The following is a 19,107-nucleotide window of genomic DNA, read 5'->3' as shown; positions in this document are numbered from 1 at the left end:
CTGCTGGACATGCATATGGTCACAGATATTTGAGGGTGCATACATGAGGATCAGTGGTCGGCACAAAATCTTGGGCTGAAGGGCCTGTTCAGTGCTGTACTGTTCTATGTTCTATGTTTGGAGTCCGGAATGGTTTGTATTTATTCCTAATTATTATTTCCTTATTTCTGAAAAGATGTGGTGATTTGATGTTCAGTTCTAAAATAACAGGTCCCACAAAGAAATAAGGACTTCCCTTTTAGTTTAGTGTTGTGCTACCTGTGGTGTCCTCATCGTCACGGAGCAGTGAAAACTCATTTATGGAGTCATAGAGTCTTCAAGATGTACAGCATGGAAGCAGACCCTTCTGTCCAACCTGTCCATGCCAATCGGCTATCCCAATCCAATCTAGTCCCATGTGTCAGCACCCAGTCCATATTCGTCCAAACCCTTCCTATTCATATATCTATCTAAATGCCTCTTAAATGTTGCAATAGTACCAGCCTCCATCACATCCTCTGGCAGCTCATTCCATATACGTACCACCCTCTACGTGAAAACGTTGCCCCTTAGGTCTCTTTTCCATCTTGCCCCTCTCACCCTAAACCTATGCCCGCTTGTTCTGGACTCGCCGACCCCAGGAAAAAGACTTTGCCTATTTACCCTATCCATGCCCCTATTAATTTTGTAAACCTCTATAAGGTCACCCCTCAGCCTCCGACGCTCCTGGGAAAACACCCCAGCCTGTTCAGCCTCTCCCTTATCGCACAAATCCTCCAACCGTGGCAACATCTTTGTAAATCTTGTCTGAACCGTTTAAAGCTTCAAAATATCTTTCTAAAAGGTAGTAGACTAGAATTGTGCGCTATATTCCAACAGTTGCCTTACCAATGTCCTGTACAGCCGCAGCATGACCTCCCTATTCCTGCATTCAATACCCTGACCAATAAAGGAAAGCACAACAAACACCTTCTTCACTATCCTATCTACCTGCGACTCCCCTTTCAAAGAGTTATGAACCTGCACTCCAAGGTCTCTTTGTTCAGCAACACTCTCTTGGACCCTTCCATTCAGTACATAAGTCTGAACTTGACTAAACTTTGCTGGACAGGAGAGTCAATGTTTATTGGGAAGAGACAGGAGACGGATGGGCATACAAACTCGAATCAGCCATGAGCATTCTGAATGGTGCAGTCCAATGGCCAACTGGATGTCGGGGGAATACTTGCATCAGCGCAGTCACCACTACCAGAAGGAAGACTTCAGTAAGACAGCTTCCAAGCTCAAGCAGTAACCTGCACGAGTGCTAAAGGACCTAACACTATATCACTGTAGGGGCTCCGTCCTTCCCTCACCAGCACTAAATGTGAAGCGGGCCATAGGCATACTGTCAATAGCAGATTAGGTAGTCGTGCTTTGATTTGAGCGGTTTCGGTGAGCAGCAGCTCAGCAAAAGGTGCAGATAAGCTCAGGTAAACGCCTTTTAACTCGAGTCTTACAGCAGTCGAGGTGGCATTTATGTCAGTCACATGTTCCTCCTGCAGGATGTGAGAGTTCAGGGAGATTTCAATTTTTTGATGAGTACATATGTCTGGGAAGTGCACCCAGCTGCAGCTCCTGGGAGACCGCATTTGGGAGCTGGAGCTGGGTGCACTCCGGATCATCCGAGATACTGAGAACTTCATAGAAAATGCTGGAGATGTTACAGAGAGAGGAAAGCAAGGCTGGAGATGTTACAGAGAGGGGAATGCAAGTCTGGAGATCTTACAGAGATGGAAAAGCAGGTGTGGAGATGTTACAGGTACAGGAAAGCAAGGCTGGAGATGTTACACGGATAGGAAAGCAAGACTGGAGAGGTTTTGCACAGAGAGATATGCAAGTCTGGAGATGTTACAGAGATAGGAAAGCAAGTCTGGAGATGTTACGGAGATAGGAAGGCAAGGCTGAAGATGTTACCGAGACAGGAAAGCAAGTCTGGAGATGTTACGGAGACAGGAAAGCAAGTCTGGAGATGTTACGGAGAGATATGAAAGCATGTCTGGAGAGGCTACACAGATAGGAATGCAAGGCTGGAGATGTCATAGAGATAGGAATACAAGGCTGAATATGTTACAGAGATAGGAAGACAAGTCTGGAGATGTTACAGAAATCGGAAAGCAAGTCAGGAAATGTTACAGATATTGGAAAGCAAGGCTGGAGATATCACAGAGAGAGGAAAGCAAGGCTGGAGATGTTACAGGGTTAAGAAAGCAAAGCTGGAGATGTTATGGAGATTGAAAAGCAAGGCTGAAGTTGTTACAGAGATAGGAAAACAAGTCTGGAGATGATACGGAGAGACCGCAAAGTAAGGCTGGAGATGTTTCAGAGAGGGGAATGCAAGTCTGGAGATGTTATGGAGATTGAAAAGCAAGGCTGAAGATGTTACAGAGATAGGAAAACAAGTCTGGAGATGATATGGAGAGACCGCAATGTCAGGCTGGAGATGTTTCAGAGAGGGGAATGCAAGTCTGAAGATGTTACAGAGACAGGAAAGCAAGTCTGGAGATGTTACGGAGTTGGAATTGAAAGGCTGAAGGTGTTACAGAGATAGGAAAACTAGTCTGGAGGTGTTACAGAGATAGGAAAGCAATGCCGGAGATGTTACAGAGTTAGGAAAGCAAGGCTTAAAATGTTACAGAGATAGGAAAGCAAGTCTGGAGATGTTACGGAGAGAGAGCACAGCAAGGCTGGAAATGTTACAGAGAGTGGAAAGCAAGGCAGGAGATATTACAGAAATTGGAAGGAAAGGCTGTTGATGTCACAGAGAGTGGAAAGAAAGACTGGAGATGTTACAGGGACAGGAAAGCAAGTCTGGAGATGTTACAGAAATAGAAAAGCAAGGCCGAAGGTGTTACAGAGATAGGAAAACAAGTCTGGAGGTGTTACAGAGATAGAAAAGCAAGGCTGGAGGTATTACAGAGATAGGAAAACAAGTCTGGAGATGTTAAGAGAGAGAGGCAACCAAGGCTGGTCATGTTACAGAGAGGGGAATGCAAGTCTGGAGATGTCACAGAGATAGGAAACCAGGACCGAGAGGTTACGGAGATAGGAATGCAAGGCTAAAGATGTTACAGAGATAGGCTAAAAAGTCTGGAGATGTTATGGAGAGAGAGGAAGGCAAGGCTGAAGGTGTAACAGTGAAAGGAGAGCAAGGCAGGAGTTGTTTTAGAAATGGGAAAGCAAGGCTGGAGATATTATTGAGAGAAAGGAAAACAATACGTAAGATGTTACAAAGAGAGAGAAAAGCAATCCTGGACATGTCATGGAGCGAGAGGAAAACAATGGTGGAGTGTTACGGAGAGAGAGGAAAGCAAGGCTGGAGATTTTAAGGAGAGAGAGGAAAGCAATGCTGGGATAGGAAAACAAGTCTGGAGATATTACAGAGACAGGAAAGCAAGGCTGGTGATGCTACAGAGACAGCAAAGCAAGGCTGGAGATTTTCCGGTGATCGGAAAGCAAGGCTGAATATGTTACAGAGATATGAAAACAAGTCTGGAGATATTATAGAGACAGGAAAGCAAGGCTGGTGATGCTACAGAGACGGGCAAGTAAGGCTGGAGATGTTACGGAAAGAGGGGGAAGCAAGGCTGGAGATGTTACAGAGATAGGAAAGCAAGGCTGGAGTTGTTACAGAGAGAGGAAAGCAAGGCTAAAGATTTAAAGAGATAGGAAAGCAAAGCTCTAGATGTTACAGAGATCGGAAAGCAAGGCTGGGGATGTTACGGAGATAGGAAAGCAAGGCTCGTGATGTAACAGAGAGGGAAACGCAAGATTGGAGATGTTACAGAGATATCAAAGCAAGGCTGGTAATGTTACAGAGATACGATAGCCTGTCTGGAGATGTCACAGCGATCGGAAAGCACGTTAGGAGAGGTTACAGAGATATGAATGCAATGCTGGCGATTTTACAGACATCGGAAAGCAAGGCTGGAGATGTTATGGAGAGAGAGGAAAGTAAGGCTGGAGATGTTGCAGAAAGGGGAAAGCAACTCTGGAGATGTTACAGAGATAGGAAAGCAAGGCTGGAGATGTTGCAGATGGAGGAAAGCAAGGCTGGAGATGTTACAGAGAGAAAGGAAAGCAAGGCTAAAGATTTTATAGAGATAGGAAAGCAAGGCTGGTGATGTTACAGAGATAGGAAAACAAACCTGGAGATGTTGAAGTGACAGGGAAGCAAGGCTGGAGATGTTTCAGAGAGATGAGCGCAATGCTAGATGTGTTACAGAAACAGGAGACCAAGGCTAGCGTTGTTACAGAGATAGGAAAGCAAATCTGGCGATGTTAAGGAGAGAGAGGAAAACAATGCTGGAGACGTGAAGTGATAGGAAAGCAAGGCTGGTAATGACACAGAGATACGAATGAAAGTCTGGAGATGCTAAAGAGATAGGAAAGCAAGGCTGCAGATCTTACAGAGAGAGGAAAGCAAGCCTGGAGTTGTTACAGAGATTGGAAAGCAAGGTTGGAGATGTTACAGGGAAAGGAACGGAAGGCTGGAGACGTTACAGGGAGAGGAAAGCAAGGCCGAAGATGCTACAGAGAGAGAAACGCGAGGCTGGAAATATTACAGAGGCTGGAAAGCAAGATTGGAAATGTTACAGAGATAGGAAAGCAAGGCTGGTAATGTTACAGAGGTACGAAAGAAAGTCTGGAGATTTTACAGAGATAGGAGACCAAGGCTAGAGTTGTTACAGAGATCGGAAAGCAAGTTTGGTGATGTTACTGAGATAGAGGAAAACAATGCTGGAGATGTTAAGAGATAGGAATGCAAGGCTGGAGGTGTTACAGAGAGAGAAACGCAAGGCTGGAGATATTAAAGAGACAGGAAAGCACAAGTGGAGATGTTACAGAGATAGGAAAGCAAGGCTGGTAATGTTACAGAGATACGAAAGAAATTCTGGAGATGTTACAGAGATAGGAAAACACGTCTGGAGAGGGTATAGAGACAGGAATGCAAGGCTAGAGATGTTACGGAGAGAGATGATAGCAAGGCTGGAGTTGTCACATAGAGGGGAAAGCAAGTTTGGAGATGTTACAAAGATAGGAAAGCAAGGCTGGAGATTTCACAGAGATAGGAAAGCATGGCCGAAGATGCTACAGAGATAGGAAAGAAAGCCTGGAGTTGTTACAGAGATAGGAAAGCAAGGATGGAGATGTTGCGGAGAGAGATTAGAGCAAAGCTGGAGACATTACAGGGAGAGAAAAGCAAGCCTGGAGATGTGATAGTGATAGGAAGGCAAGGCTGGAGACGTTGCAGAGATAGGAAAGCAAGGATGGAGATGTTCAGGAGAGAGAGGAATGCAAGGCTGGAGATGTTACAGAGAGAGGTAAGCAAGGGTGGACATGTTTCGGAGAGAGATGATAACAAGGTTGGAGACGTTACAGGGAGAGCAAAGCAAGGCTCTAGATGTTACAGAGATCGGAAAGCAAGGCCGGAGATGGTACGGAGAGAGAGGAAAGCAATGCTGGAGAAGTTGCAGCTAACGGAAAGCATGGCTGGAGATGCTACAGAGAGAAAAACGCAAGGCTGCAGACGTTACAGAGAGAGAAACGCAAGGCTGGAGATATTACAGAGACAGGAAAGCAAGACTGCTGACGTTACAGAGAGGAAAGCAAGACTGGAGGTGATACAGAGAGGGGAAAGTAAGTCTGGAGATGTTACAGAGATAGGAAAGCAAGGCTGGATATGTAACAGAGATAGAAAAAAAACAGGCTAGAGATGTTACAGAGAGAGTAAAGCACGGCTGGAGATGTTACGCAGAGAGATGATAGCAAGGCTGGAGATGTCACAGAGAGGGGAAAGCAAGTCTGGAGATGTTACAGAGATAGGAAAGCAAGGATGCAGATGTTGCAGAGAGAGGAAAGCAGGTCCGAAGATGCTACAGAGATAAAAAAAAAGCAAGCCTGGAGTTGTTAAAGAGATTGGAAAGCAAGGTTGGAGAGGTTGCAGGGAGAGGAACGTAAGGCTGGAGATGATCCAGAAAGAGAGGAAAGCAAGGCTGGAGATGTTACAGAGAGAGAAATGCAAGGCTGGAGATATTACGGAGACAGGAAAGCAAGGCTGGAGATGTTGCAGAATGAGGACAGCAATGCTGGAGGTGTTACAGAGATAGGAGACCAAGACTGGACTTGTAAGAGAGTTAGTAAAGCAAGGCTCTAGACAGTACAGAGATCGGGAAGCAAGTCTAGCGATGTTACTGAAAGAGAGGAAAATAATGCTGGAGACGTTAAGAGATAGGAATGCAAGGCTGGAGGAGTTAGAGAGACAGGAAAGCAAGGCTGGTAATGTTACAGAGGTATGACAGAAATTCTGGAGATGTAACAGAGATAGGAGAGCAGGTCTGGAGAGGTTATAGAGACAGGAATGCAATGCTGGAGATATTACAGAGAGAGGAAAGCAAGACTGGAGATGTTACGGAGAGAGATGATAGCAAGTCGGGAGATCATTCAGAGAGAGGAAGGCAAGGCTGGAGATGTCACAGAGAGAGGAAAGCAAGGCCGAAGACGCTATAGAGATAGGAAAGAAAGCCTGGAATTGTTACAGAGATAGGAAAGCAAGGCTGGAGATATTACGGAGAGAGATGAGAGCAAGGCTCGAGACGTTATAGCGAGAGGAAAGCAAGCCTGGAGATCTCAGTGTTAGGAAAGCAAGGCTGGAGATGTTGCAGCGATAGGAAAGCAAGGCTGGAGATGTTGCAGAGATGGGAAAGCAAGGATGGAGATGTTCAGGAGAGAGAGGAATGCAAGGCTAGAGATGTTACAGTCAGGGGAATGCAAGCTTGGAGATGTCACAGAGATAAAAAGACAGGGCGGAGCGGTTAAGGAGGTAGGAAAGCAAGCCTGGAGTTGTTACAGAGATTGGAAATAAAGGTTGGAGATGTTACAGAGATAGGAAAGCACGTCTGGAGAGGTTATAGTGACAGGAATACAAGTCTGGAGACGTTACAGAGAGAGGAAAGCAAGCCCGGAGATCTTGCAGAGATAGGAAAGCAAGGATGGAGATGTTCAGGAGACAGAGGAATGCAAGGCAGGAGGTGTTACAGAGAAAGGAATGACAAGGCGGAGCTGTTATGCAGATAGGACAGCAAGGCTAAAGATCTTACAGAGGTAGGCAAGCAAGTCTGGAGATGTTACAAAGAGAGGAATGCAAGGCTGGAGTTGTTACAGAGATCCGAAAGCAAGGCGAGAGATGTTACGGAGAGAGAGAGGAAAGCAATACCGGAGAAGGTGCAGGTAAAGGAAAGCAAGGCTGGAGATGCTACAGAGAGAAAGACACAAGGCTGCAGATGTTACAGAGAGAGAAACGCAAGGCTGGAGGTACTACAGAGACAGGAAAGCAAGACTGCTGACGTTACACAGATAGGAAAGCAAGGCTGAAGGTGTTACGGAGAGAGAGGAAAACAAGGCTGGATATGTAGCAGAGATAGAAAAAATAGGCTAGAGATCTTACGGAGAGGGGAAAGCTAGGCAGAAATTGCTACGGGGATAGCAAAACAAGCCTGGAGTTGCTACAGAGATAGGAAAGCAAGATTGGAGATGTTGCAGGGATAGGATCGTAAGGCCAGAGACGTTTCAAGAGAGGAAAGCAAGCCTGGATCTGTTACAGTGATAAGAATGCAAGACTTAAGATTTTACAGACATAGGAAAGCAAGGCTGGAGATGTTAAGGAGAGAGAGGAATGCAAGCCTGGAGATGTTACAGAGAGGGGAATGCAAGTCTGGAGATGACACAGAGTTAGGACAGACAGGACGGAGAGGTTAAGAAGATAGCAGACCAAGGCTAAAGATGTTACAGAGACAGGAAAACAAGTCTGGAGATGCTACAGAGATAGAAAAGCAAGTCTGGAGACGTTACAGAGATAGGAAAACAAGGCTGCAGATGTTATAGAGACGGGAAAGCAAGGCTTGAGATGTTACAGAGAGGGGAAAGCAAGGCTGGAGAATTTACAGAGATTGCAACGCAAGGCTGGAGATGTTTCAGATAGAGGAAAGCAAGGTTGGAGGTGTTACAGAGATAGTAGAGCAAGACTGCAGTTGTTACATTGATGGAAAAGCTACGTTCTAGAATTTACAGAGATCCAATAACAAGGCTTTTTGATGTTTCGGAGAGAGAGAAAAGCAATGCCAGGGATGTTACAGTGATAGGAAAGCAAGTTTGGAGATGTTGTAGAGATAGGAAAGCAAAGCTGGAGATGTAACAGAGAGAGAAACACAAGGCTGGAGATGTTACAGAGATAGGAAAGCACGCCTGGAGATGCTACGGAGAGAGAGGAAAGCAAGGCTGGAGATGTTACAGAGAAAGTTAAGCAAATCTGGAGTTGTTACAGAGATAGGAACGCAAGGCTGGAGATGTTACAAAGATAGGCCAACAAGTCTGCAGATGTTACAGAGATAGGAAAGCAAGGCTCTAGATGTTACAGAGATCGGAAAGCAAAGCAGGAGATGTTGCGGAGAGAGAGGAAAGTAATGCTGGAGACTTGCTGGTAAAGGAAAGTAAGGCTGGAGATTTTATAGAGAGAGAAACGAAAGGCTGGAGATATTACAGAGACAGGAAAGCAAGACTGCAGATGTTAGACGGATAGGAAAGCAACGCTGGTAATGTTCCAGAGATACGAAAGTACGTCTGGAGGTGTTACAGCGATGGGAAAGAACGTCTGGAGAGGTGGCAGAGATAGGAATGTACGGATGGAGATGTTACAGAGAGAGGAAAACAAGGCTGGAGATGTTACGGAGAGAGAGGAAAGCATGGCTGGAAGTGATAGAGAGAGAGGAAAGTAAGTCTGGAGGTTTACAGAAATAGGAAAACAAGGCTGGAGATGTTACAGAGATGGGAAAGCAAGACTGGAGATTTCACGGAGAGAGAGGAAAGCCAGGCTGGAGAGGTTTCAGAGAGGGGAAAGCAAGTCAGGAGACTTTCAGGGATAGGAAAGAAAGGCTGGAGATATTGCAGACAGGGAAAAGCAAGGCTGGAGGTGTAATAGAGATAGGAGAGCAAGGCAGGAGTTGTTACTGAGATAGGAAAGCACCATCTAGATGTTACAGAGTTCGGAAAGCAAGGCTGGAGATGTTACGTAGGGAGAGGAAAACAATGCTGGAGATGTTAAAGAGATAGGAAAGCAAGGCTGGAGATGTTACAGAGAGAGAAACGCAAGGCTGGAGATCTTACAGAGATAGGTAAGCAAGGCTGGTAATGTTACAGAGATACGAAAGTAATTCTGGAGATATTACAGAGATAGGAAAACAGATCTGGAGAGGTTACAGAGATAGCAATGCAAGGCTGGAGATATTTACAGAGAGAGGAAAGCAAGGTTGGAGATGTTACAGAGATTGGAATGCAAGCCTGGAGTTGTTACAGAGGTAGGAAAGCAAGGTTGGAAATGTTACAGTGAGAGGAAAGCAAGGTTGGCGATGTTGCAGAGATAGAAAAGCAAAGCTGGAGATGTTACAGACACAGGAAAACAAGTCTGGAGATGTTACAGAGAGAGGAAAACAATGCTGGAGATGTTACAGATATAGAAAAGCAAGTCTGGAGATGTTACGGAGTTAGGAAAGCAAGGCTGAAGATTGTACAGAGATTGGAAAACAAATCTGGAGATGTTACAGATATAGGAAAGCAAGGCTGGAGATGTTAACGTGCGAGGGCAAAGCAAGGCTGGAGATGTTACAGAGAGGGGAAAGACGTTACAGAGATAGGAAAGTAAGGCCGGTAATGTTACAGAGATATGAAAACAAGGCAGGAGATGTTACGGAAAGAGAGGGAAGCAAGGCTGAAGCTGTCACAGAGGGAGATACGCAAGCGTGGAAATATTTCAGAAACAGGAAAGCAAGACTAGAGATGTTACAGAGATAGGAAAGCAAGACTAGAGATGTTACAGAGAAAGGAAATCAAGTATGGGGGTGTTACAGAGATAGGAAAGCAAGGCTGTCGATGTTAGAGAAATAGGAAAGCAAGGCTGGAGATGTTACAGCGATAGGAAAGCAAGGCTAGAGTTGTTGCAGAGATAGGAACGCAAGACTGGAGATTTCACGGAGAGAGAGGAAAGTTAGGCTGGAGAGGTTACAGAGAGGGAAAAGCATGTCAGGAGATCTTACAGAGATTAGGAAGCAAGGGTGGAGATGTTGCGGATAGTGAAAACTGCTACAAAGACAGTACAGCAAGACTGGTCATGTTAAGGAGAGAGAGGAAAACAAAGCTGGAGACGTTACAGACACAGGAAATCAAGGCTGGAGATGCTACAGAGAGAGAAACGCAGGTTTGCAGGTGTTACAGAGAGAAACACTAGGCTGAAAATAGTACCGAGACTGGAAAGCAAGACTGTGGATATTACAGAGATAGGAAAGCAAGGCTGGAGATGTGACGGAGAGAGATGAAAGCAAGGCTGCAGATGTTTCCGAGAGTGGAAAGTATGTCAGGAGATCTTACAGAGATTAGAAAGCAAGTCTAGAGAAGTCTGGAAAAGGAGGAACCAAGGCTGGAGCTGTCACACAGAGAGAAACTTAATTCTGGAGATATTACAGAGATAAGAATGCAAAGCTGGAAATGTTACAGAGATAGGAAAAGACATCTGGACATGTTATGGAGAGCGAGGAAAGCAAGGCTGGAGATGATACAGAGAGGGGAAAGCAAGTCTGGAGGTGTTGCAGAGATAGGAAAGCAAGGATGGAGATGTTACAGAGATGGGAAACAAGGATGGAGATGCTACAGAGAGAGATGAAAGCAAGGCTGGAGATGTTACAGAGAGGGGAAAGCAGGTCTGGAGATGTTACAGAGATCGGAAAGCAAAGCTGGTGATGTTAAAGAGATAGGAAAGCAAGGTTAGAGATAGGAAGGTAAGGCTGGAGACGTAACAGGGAGATGAAAGCAGGCCTGGATGTTACAGTGATAGGAAAACAAGGCTGGAGTTGTTACAGAGAGACAGAAGTAAGGCTGGAGATGTAAAGGAGAGAGAGAAATGCAAGCCTGGAGATGTTACAGAGATAGAAAAGCAAGTCTGGAGATGTTACAGAGAGAGAAAAGCAAGACTGGAGATGTAAAGGCGAGAGAGAAATGCAAGCCTGGAGATGTTACAGAGATAGAAAAGCAAATCTGTAGATTTTACGGAGATAGGAAAGCACGGCTGAAAGTGTTACAGAAATAGGAAAACACGTCTGGAGATATTACAGAAATAGGAAAGCAGGGCAAGAGGTGTTACAGAGAGGGGTAAACAAGTCAGGAGATTTTACAGAGATCGTAAAGCAAGGCTGGAGATGTTGCAGAAAGAGGAAAGCAAGGCTGGAGATGCTACGGAGAGAGAGGAAAGCAATGCTGGAGACGTTTCAGAGATAGGAAAGCTAGGGCTGGAGATGTTACAGAGATAGGAAAGCAAGGCTAGAGATGCAACAGAGAAAGAAACACAAGGCTGGAGATGCTACAGAGATATAAACCCAAGTCTGGAGCTATTAGAGAGATAGGAAAGCAAGACTGGTAATGTTGCAGAAAAATGAAAGCAAGTCTGGAGATGTTACTGAGAGAGGAAAGCAAGGCCGAAGATGCTACAGAGATAGAAAAGCAAGGGTGGAGTTGCTGCAGAGATAAGAAAGCAAGGCTGGAGATGTTACAGAGATTTGAAAGCAACGCTGGAAAATGCACAGATATAGGAAAGCGATGCTGGAGACTTTACAGAGACAGGAAAGTTCGGCTGGAGATGTTACAGAGATAGTAAAGCAAGGCTGGAGATGTTACAGAGAAAGGAAAACAAGGCTGGTGATGTTACAGATAGAGGAAAGTAAGGCCGGTAATGTTACAAAGATATGAAGGCATGTCTGGAGATGTTACAGAGATAGGAATGCGAGACTGGAGTTGTTAAAGAGATAGGAAAGCAAGGCTGGAGATGTTGTGGACAAAGGGGAAAGCAAGTCAGGATATGTTGCTGATAGAGGAAGGCAAGGCTGGAGTTGTTACAGAGATAGGAAAGCAAGGCTGGAGTTGTTACAGAGATAGGAAAGCAAGGCTGGAGATGTTACAGAGAGAGAGTAAAGCAAAGCTGCAGATGCTACAGAGAGCGAAACGCAAGGCTGGAGATATTACAGAGACAGGAAAGCAAAACTGGAGCTGTTACGGAGATAGAAAAGCAAGGCTGCCGATGAAACAGACAGAGGATAAAAATCCTGGAGATGTTACAGAGATACGGAAGCAAGGCCGAAGATGCTACAGAGATAGGAAAGCAACGCTGGAGTTGTTCCTGAGATAGGAAAGCAGGGTGGGTGATGTTACAGAGATCGGAAAGCAAGGGTCTACATGTTACAGAGATCGGAAAGCAATGCTGGAGATGTTACAGAGATAGTAAAGCAATGTTATGGAGAGAGAGGAACGCAAGGCTGGAGATGTTGCAGAGAGTGGAATGTATGCCAGGAGATCATACAGAGATTGGAAAGCAAGGCTGGAGATGCTGCAGATAGAGAAAATGAAGGCTGGAGATGTTACAGAGATAGGAAAGCAGGGCTGGTAATGTTACACTGATACGAAAGCAAGTCTGGAGATATTACAGAGATCGGCAGCACGTCTGGAGATGTTACGGAGAGAGACAAAAGGAAGGTTGGAGATGTTACAGAGGTAGGAAAGTAAAGTATGGAGATGTTACAGATACAGGAAAACAAGTCTGGAGATGTTACAGAGATCGGAAATCAAGGCTGGAGATGTTACAGAGATAGAAAAGCAAGGCTGCCGATGAAACAGACATAGGAAAACAATCCTGGAGATGTTACAGCGATAGGGAAGCAAGGCTGGAAATGTTAGGAGAGAGAGGAAAGCAAGGCTGGAGATGTTTCAGAGAGTGGAAAGGATGTCAGGAGATCTTACAGAGATTGGAGAGCAAGGCTGGAGGTGTTGCAGATAGAGAAAAGCAAGGCTGGAGGTGTTACAGAGATAGGGAAGCAAGCCTGGAGATGCTAAGTAGAGAGAGGAAAACAATGCTGGAGACGTTACGGAGAGAGGAAAGCAATGCTGGACATGTTACAGAGATAGGAAAGCAAGGCTGGAGATATTACAGACACAGGAAAGCAAGACTGGAGATGTTGCAGAGATTTGAAAGCAATTCTGGAGATGCTACAGAGACAGGACAGCAAGGATGGAGATGTAAACGAGATAGGAATGCAAGGCTGGAGATGTTAAGGAGAGAAAGGAAACCAAGGCTGGCGATGATACAGATCGTTGAAAGCAAATCAAGAGATGTTACAGAGATTGGAAATCATGGCTGGAGATTTTGCAGACAGTGGAAAGCAAGGCTCTAGATGTTAAAGAGATGGGAAAGCAAGGCTGGAGATGCAACGGAGAGAGAGGAAAGCAATGCTGGAGACGTTACACACATAGGAGAGCAAGGTTGCAGATGTAACAGAGATAGGACAGCTAGGCTGGAGATGTTACAGAGAGAAGTGGCTACAGAGGCAGGATGGAGGTGTTACAGGGCCGGAATGTAATGCCTGAGGCGTTACAGGGAGAGGAAAGCAAGCCTGAAGTTGTTATAGCGACAGGAAACCAAGGCTGGAGATGGTACAGAGATAGGAACACAAGGCTCTAGATGTTACAGAGATCGAAAAGCAAGGCTGGAGAGGAAACGAAGATAGGAAAGCAAGGCTGGAGATGTTACAGAGATCGGAAAGCTAGGCTGGGGATGTTACAGATAGGGGAAAGCAAGTCTGGAGATGTCACTGGGAGAGGAAAACAAGGCCCAAGATGCTACAGAGATAGGAAAGCGAGGTTGGATATGTTACAGCGCTCGGAACCTAAGGCTGGAGACGTTACAGGGAGAGGAACCTAAGGCTGGAGATATTACAATGATAGGAAAACAAGCCTGCAGACGTTACAATGATAGGAATGCATGGCTGGAGATGTTATAGAGATTGGAAAGCAAGGCTGGAGATGTTACAGCTAGAGGAGAGCAACGCTGGCGAATGTACAGAGATAGGAATGCAAGGCTGGGATTATTAGGGAGACAGGAAAGCAAGGCTAGAGATGATACAGAGATACGAAAATATGTCTCGAGTTGTCTCAGAGATAGGAAAGCAAGTCTGGAGATGTTACACAGATAGGAAAGCAAGGCTGGAGATGTTACCGAGATAGGAAAGCAGGGCTGGAGATGTTCCAGATAGGGGAAAGCAAGTCTGGAGATGTTTCAGAGACAGGAAATCAAGGTTGCAGATGTTACAGAGTTAGGAAAGAAAGGCTGGAGATGTTACAGAGACAGGAAAGCATGAATGGAGATGTTACATAGATAGGAAAGCAAGTCTTGTAATGTTACAGAGATACGGTAAAAGTCTGGAAATGTTACTGAGATAGGATAGGACGTCTGGCGATGTTACGGAGAGAGAAGAAATAAAGGCTGAAGGTGTTACAGAGAGGGGAAAGCAAGTCTGGAGATGTCACTGAGAGAGGAAGGCAAAGCCGAAGATTTTACAGAGGTCGGAAAGCAAGATTGGAGATGTTACAGGGTTAGGAACGTAAGTCGGGAGACGATAGAGGGAGAGGAAAACAAGCCTAGAGGAGTTACATTGTTAGGAAAGCAAGGCTGGAGATGCTATAGAGATTGGAAAGCAAGGCTGGAGATGTTCCAGATATAGTAGAGCAACGCTGGCGATGTTACACAGATAGGAATGCAAGGCTGGAGATATTGCAGAGACATGAAAGCAAGGCTAGAAATGTTACAGAGATAGGAAAGCAAGACTGCTAATAGTACAGAGATACGAAAGCAAGTCTGGAAATGTTACAGAGATAAGAATGCAAGGCTGGAGATGTTACAGAGAGGGGAAAGCAAGACTGGAGATGGTACAGAGATAGGAAAGCAAGTCTCTAGATGATTAAGAAATAGGAATGCAAGGCTGGAGATGTTACAGAGATAGGAAAGCAAGACTGCTAATGTTACAGAGATACGAAAGCAAGTCTGCAGATGTTACAGCGATTGGAATGCAAGGCTGAAGATGTTACAGAGATAGGAAAGCAAGACTGGAGATGTTACAGAGATGGGAAAGCAAGTCTGCAGATCTTACAGAGATAGGAATGCAAGGCTGGAGATGTTACAGAGATAGGAAAGCAAGGCTGCTAATGTTACAGAGATACGAAAGCAAGTCTGCAGATGTTACAGCGATTGGAATGCAAGGCTGAAGATGTTACAGAGATAGGAAAGCAAGACTGGAGATGTTACAGAGAGGGGAAAGCAAGTCTGCAGATCTTACAGAGATAGGAATGCAAGGCTGGAGATGTTACAGAGATAGGAAAGCAAGGCTGCTAATGTTACAGACATACGAAAGCAAGTCTGCAGATGTTACAGCGATAGGAATGCAAGGCTGAAGATGTTACAGAGATAGGAAAGCAAGACTGGAGATGTTACAGAGAGGGGAAAGCAAGTCTGCAGATCTTACAGAGATAGGAATGCAAGGCTGGAGATGTTACAGAGATAGGAAATAAAGTCTGAAGATGTCACAGAGATAGGAAAGCAAGGCTGGAGATGTTAAAGAGAGGGGAAAGCAAGTCTGGGGTTGTTACACAGATAGGACAGCAAGGCTGGAGATGTCACAGAGAAAGGGAAGCAACGCCGAACATGCTACAGAGATAGGTAAGCCAGGTTGGAGATGTTACAAAGAAAGGAACATAAGGCTGGAACATTACAAGGAGAGGAAAGCAAGCCTGGAGACGTTACAGTGATAGTAAAGGAAGGCTGGAGATGTTTTAGAGATACGAAAGCAAGGCTGGCAATGTTACAGAGAGCGGAATGCAAGTCTAGAGATGTTACAGAGATAAGAATGCAAGGCTGGAGATATTACAGACACGGGTCATCAAGGCTGGAGATGTTACAGACATAGGAATGCATAGCTGGAGATGTCACAGAGAGAGGAATGCGAGGCTGGAGATGTTACAAAGAGAGAACCACAATTCTGGAGATATTACAGAGACAGGAAAACAAGACTGTAGATGATACAGAGATAGGACAGCAAAGCTGGTAATGTTATAGAGATAGGAACGCATGTCTGGAGATTTTACCGGGATAGGAATGCAAGGCTGGAGAAGTTACAGAGAGGGGAAAGCAAACAAGGAGATGTCACTGAGAGAGGAGAAAGCAAGTCAAGAGATGTTACAGAGATTGGAAATCATGGTTGGAGATGTTACAGAGGTAGGAAAGCAAGGCTGGAGATGTTACATAGAGGGGAAAGCAAGTCTGGAGAGGTTACAGGGATAGGAGAGGAAGGCTTGAGACGTTACAGAGATATGAAAGCAAGGCTCTAGATTTCACAGGGATAGGAAAACAAAGCTGGAGATGTAACAGAGATAAGAAAACAAGACTGGAGATGGTAAAGAGACAGGAAAGCAAGGCTGGAGATGTTATAGAAATTGGAAAGCAAGGCTGGTAATGTTACAGAGATAGGAATGCATGGCTGGAGATGTTACAGAGATGCGAAAGCAAGGCTGGTAATGTTGCAGAGAAAGAAATGCAAGGCTGGAAATGTTACAGAGACGGGATATCACGGCTGGAGATGTCACAGAGATAGGAATGCAAGGCTGTAGATGTTACAGAGAGGGGAAAGCAAGTCTGGGGATGTTACATAGATAGGACAGCAAGGCTGGAGATGTCACAGAGAGAGGGAAGCAACGCCGAAGATGCTACAGAGATAGGTAAGCCAGGTTGAAGATGTTACATGGATAGGAACATAAGGCTGGAGACGTTACAGTGATAGGAAAGCAAGGCTGATAATGTTGCAGAGATACGAAAGCAAGGCTGGAGATGTTACAGAGAGAGGAAAGCAAGTCCGGCGATGTTACAGAGACAGTAACGCAAGTTTGGAGATATTACAGAGAGGGGAAAGCAAATCTGGAGATGTTACAGAGATCGGAAAGCAAGGTTGTAGATGCTACAGAGATAGGAAAACATCGCTGGAGATGTCACAGATGGGAAAGCAAGTCTGAAGATGCTACAGAGATAGGAAAGCACGATTGGAGTTGTTACAGGGATAGAAACGTAAGGCTGGAGAAGTTACAGGGAGAGGAAAGCAAACCTGAAGATAGTAACACAATGCTGGTAATGTTAGACAGATACAAACTCAAGTCTGGAGAATTTACATAGACAGGAAAGCAAGTCTGGAGATGTCACGGAGATAGGAAAAAAACGTCTGGAGATGTTACATAGATAGGAAAGCATGGTTGGAGATGTCACAGAGAGAGGAAATAAAGGCCGAAGATGCTACAGAGATAGGAAAGCACGGTTGGAGTTGTTACAGGGATAGGAATGCAAGGCTGGAGACAAGAATAAAAGGCTGGAGATGTTACGGAGAGAGAGGAAAGCAAGGCTGGAGATGTTACAGAGATAGGAAAGCAAGGTTGGAGATGTTACGGAGAGAGAGGAAAGCAAGGCTGGAGATGTTACAGAGATAGGAAAGCAAAGCTGGAGTTGTTACAGAGATAGGAAAGCAAGGTTGGAGATGTCACAGAGAGAGGAAAGCAAGACCGAAGATGCTACCAAGATAGGAAAGCAAGGTTGGAGAAGTTACAGGAATATGAACGAAAGACTGGAGACGTTGCAGGGAGAGGAAAGAAAGCTTGGAGACGTTACAGTGATAGGAAACCAATGCTGGAGATCTTACCGAGACAGCAAAGCAAGGATGGAGATGTTACAGAGAGTGGAACACAAGGCCGGAGATGTTACAAATGGAGGAAAGCAAAACTGGAGATGTTACAGAGATAGTAAAGCATGGCTTTAGATTTTACAGACGTAGGAAAGCAAGGCTGGAGATGTTACAGAGATAGGAAAACAAGTCTGGAGATTTTACAGTGAGAGGAAAGCAAGGCCGACGATGCCACAGAGATAGGAAAGCACGTTTGGAGTTGTTACAGGGATAGGAACGTAAGGCTGGAGACGCTACGGGGAGAGGAAAGCAAGCCTGAAGACGTTACAGTGACAAGAAAACAAGGCTGGAGATGTTACAGAGATAGGAAAGCAAGGCTGGAGATGTTACACAGATAGCAACGCAATGCTGGTAAAGTTACATAGATACGAACGCAAGTCTGGAAATAATACAGAGACAGGAAAGCAAGTCTGGAGATGTTACGGAGATAGGAATGCAAGGCTGGAGATTTTACAGAGGTAGGACAGCAAGGTTGGAGTTGTTACAGGGATAGGAACGCAAGGCTGGAGATGTTACGAAGAGAGAGGAAAGCAAGGCTGGAGATGTTACAGAGATAGGAAAGCAAAGCTGGAGTTGTTACAGAGATAGGAAAACAAATCTGGAGATGTTACAGAAATAGGAAAGCAAGGTTGGAGATGTCACAGAGAGAGGAAAGCAAGGCCGAAGATGCTACAGAGATAGGAAAGCACGGTTGGGGTTGTTACAGGGATAGGAACATATAGCTGGAGACGCTACAGGGAGAGGAAACCAAGGCTGGAGATGTTACAGAGATAGGAAAGCAAAATTGAAGATGCTACCAAGATAGGAAAGCAAGGTTGGAGAAGTTACAGGGATAGGAACGAAAGACTGGAGACGCTACAGGGAGAGGAAAGCATGTCTGGAGACGTTACAGTGACAGGAAAACAAGGCTGGTGATGTTACAGAGATAGGAAAGTTAGGCTGGAGATGTTACAGAGATTGGAAAGCATTCTGGTAATGTTACAGAGATAGGAAGGCAAGGTGGGAGATATTACAGAGAGGGGAAATCAAGTCAAGAGATGTTACACTGATAGGAAAGGTTGCAGAGAGCGGAAATCAAGGCTAGAGATGTTAAAGATATAGGAATGCAAGGCTGGAGTTGTTACAGAGATAGGAAATCAAGGCTGGAGATGTTATGCAGAAAGAGGAATGCAAGGCTGGAGTTATGACAGAGAGGGGAAAGCAATGTGGGTAACGTTACAGAGATAGGAAAGCACGGCCGGCGATGTTTCAGAGAGTGGAAAACAAGTCTGGAGATGTTACAGAGATAGGAAAGCAAGACTGAAGATGATACAGAAAGAGGAAAGCAAGTCTGGAGATATTACAGAGAGGGGAAAGCAAATCTGGAGATGTTACAGAGATCGGAAAGCAACGCTGGAGATGTCACAGAGAGGAAAGCAAATCCGAAGATGCTACAGAGATAGGA

Source organism: Chiloscyllium plagiosum, unplaced genomic scaffold (assembly GCF_037043375.1).
Source record: "Chiloscyllium plagiosum isolate Xiang-an unplaced genomic scaffold, Cpla_swu_hap1 HiC_scaffold_31, whole genome shotgun sequence".
Classification (NCBI taxonomy): domain Eukaryota; kingdom Metazoa; phylum Chordata; class Chondrichthyes; order Orectolobiformes; family Hemiscylliidae; genus Chiloscyllium; species Chiloscyllium plagiosum.
This window is presented reverse-complemented; position numbering follows the sequence as displayed.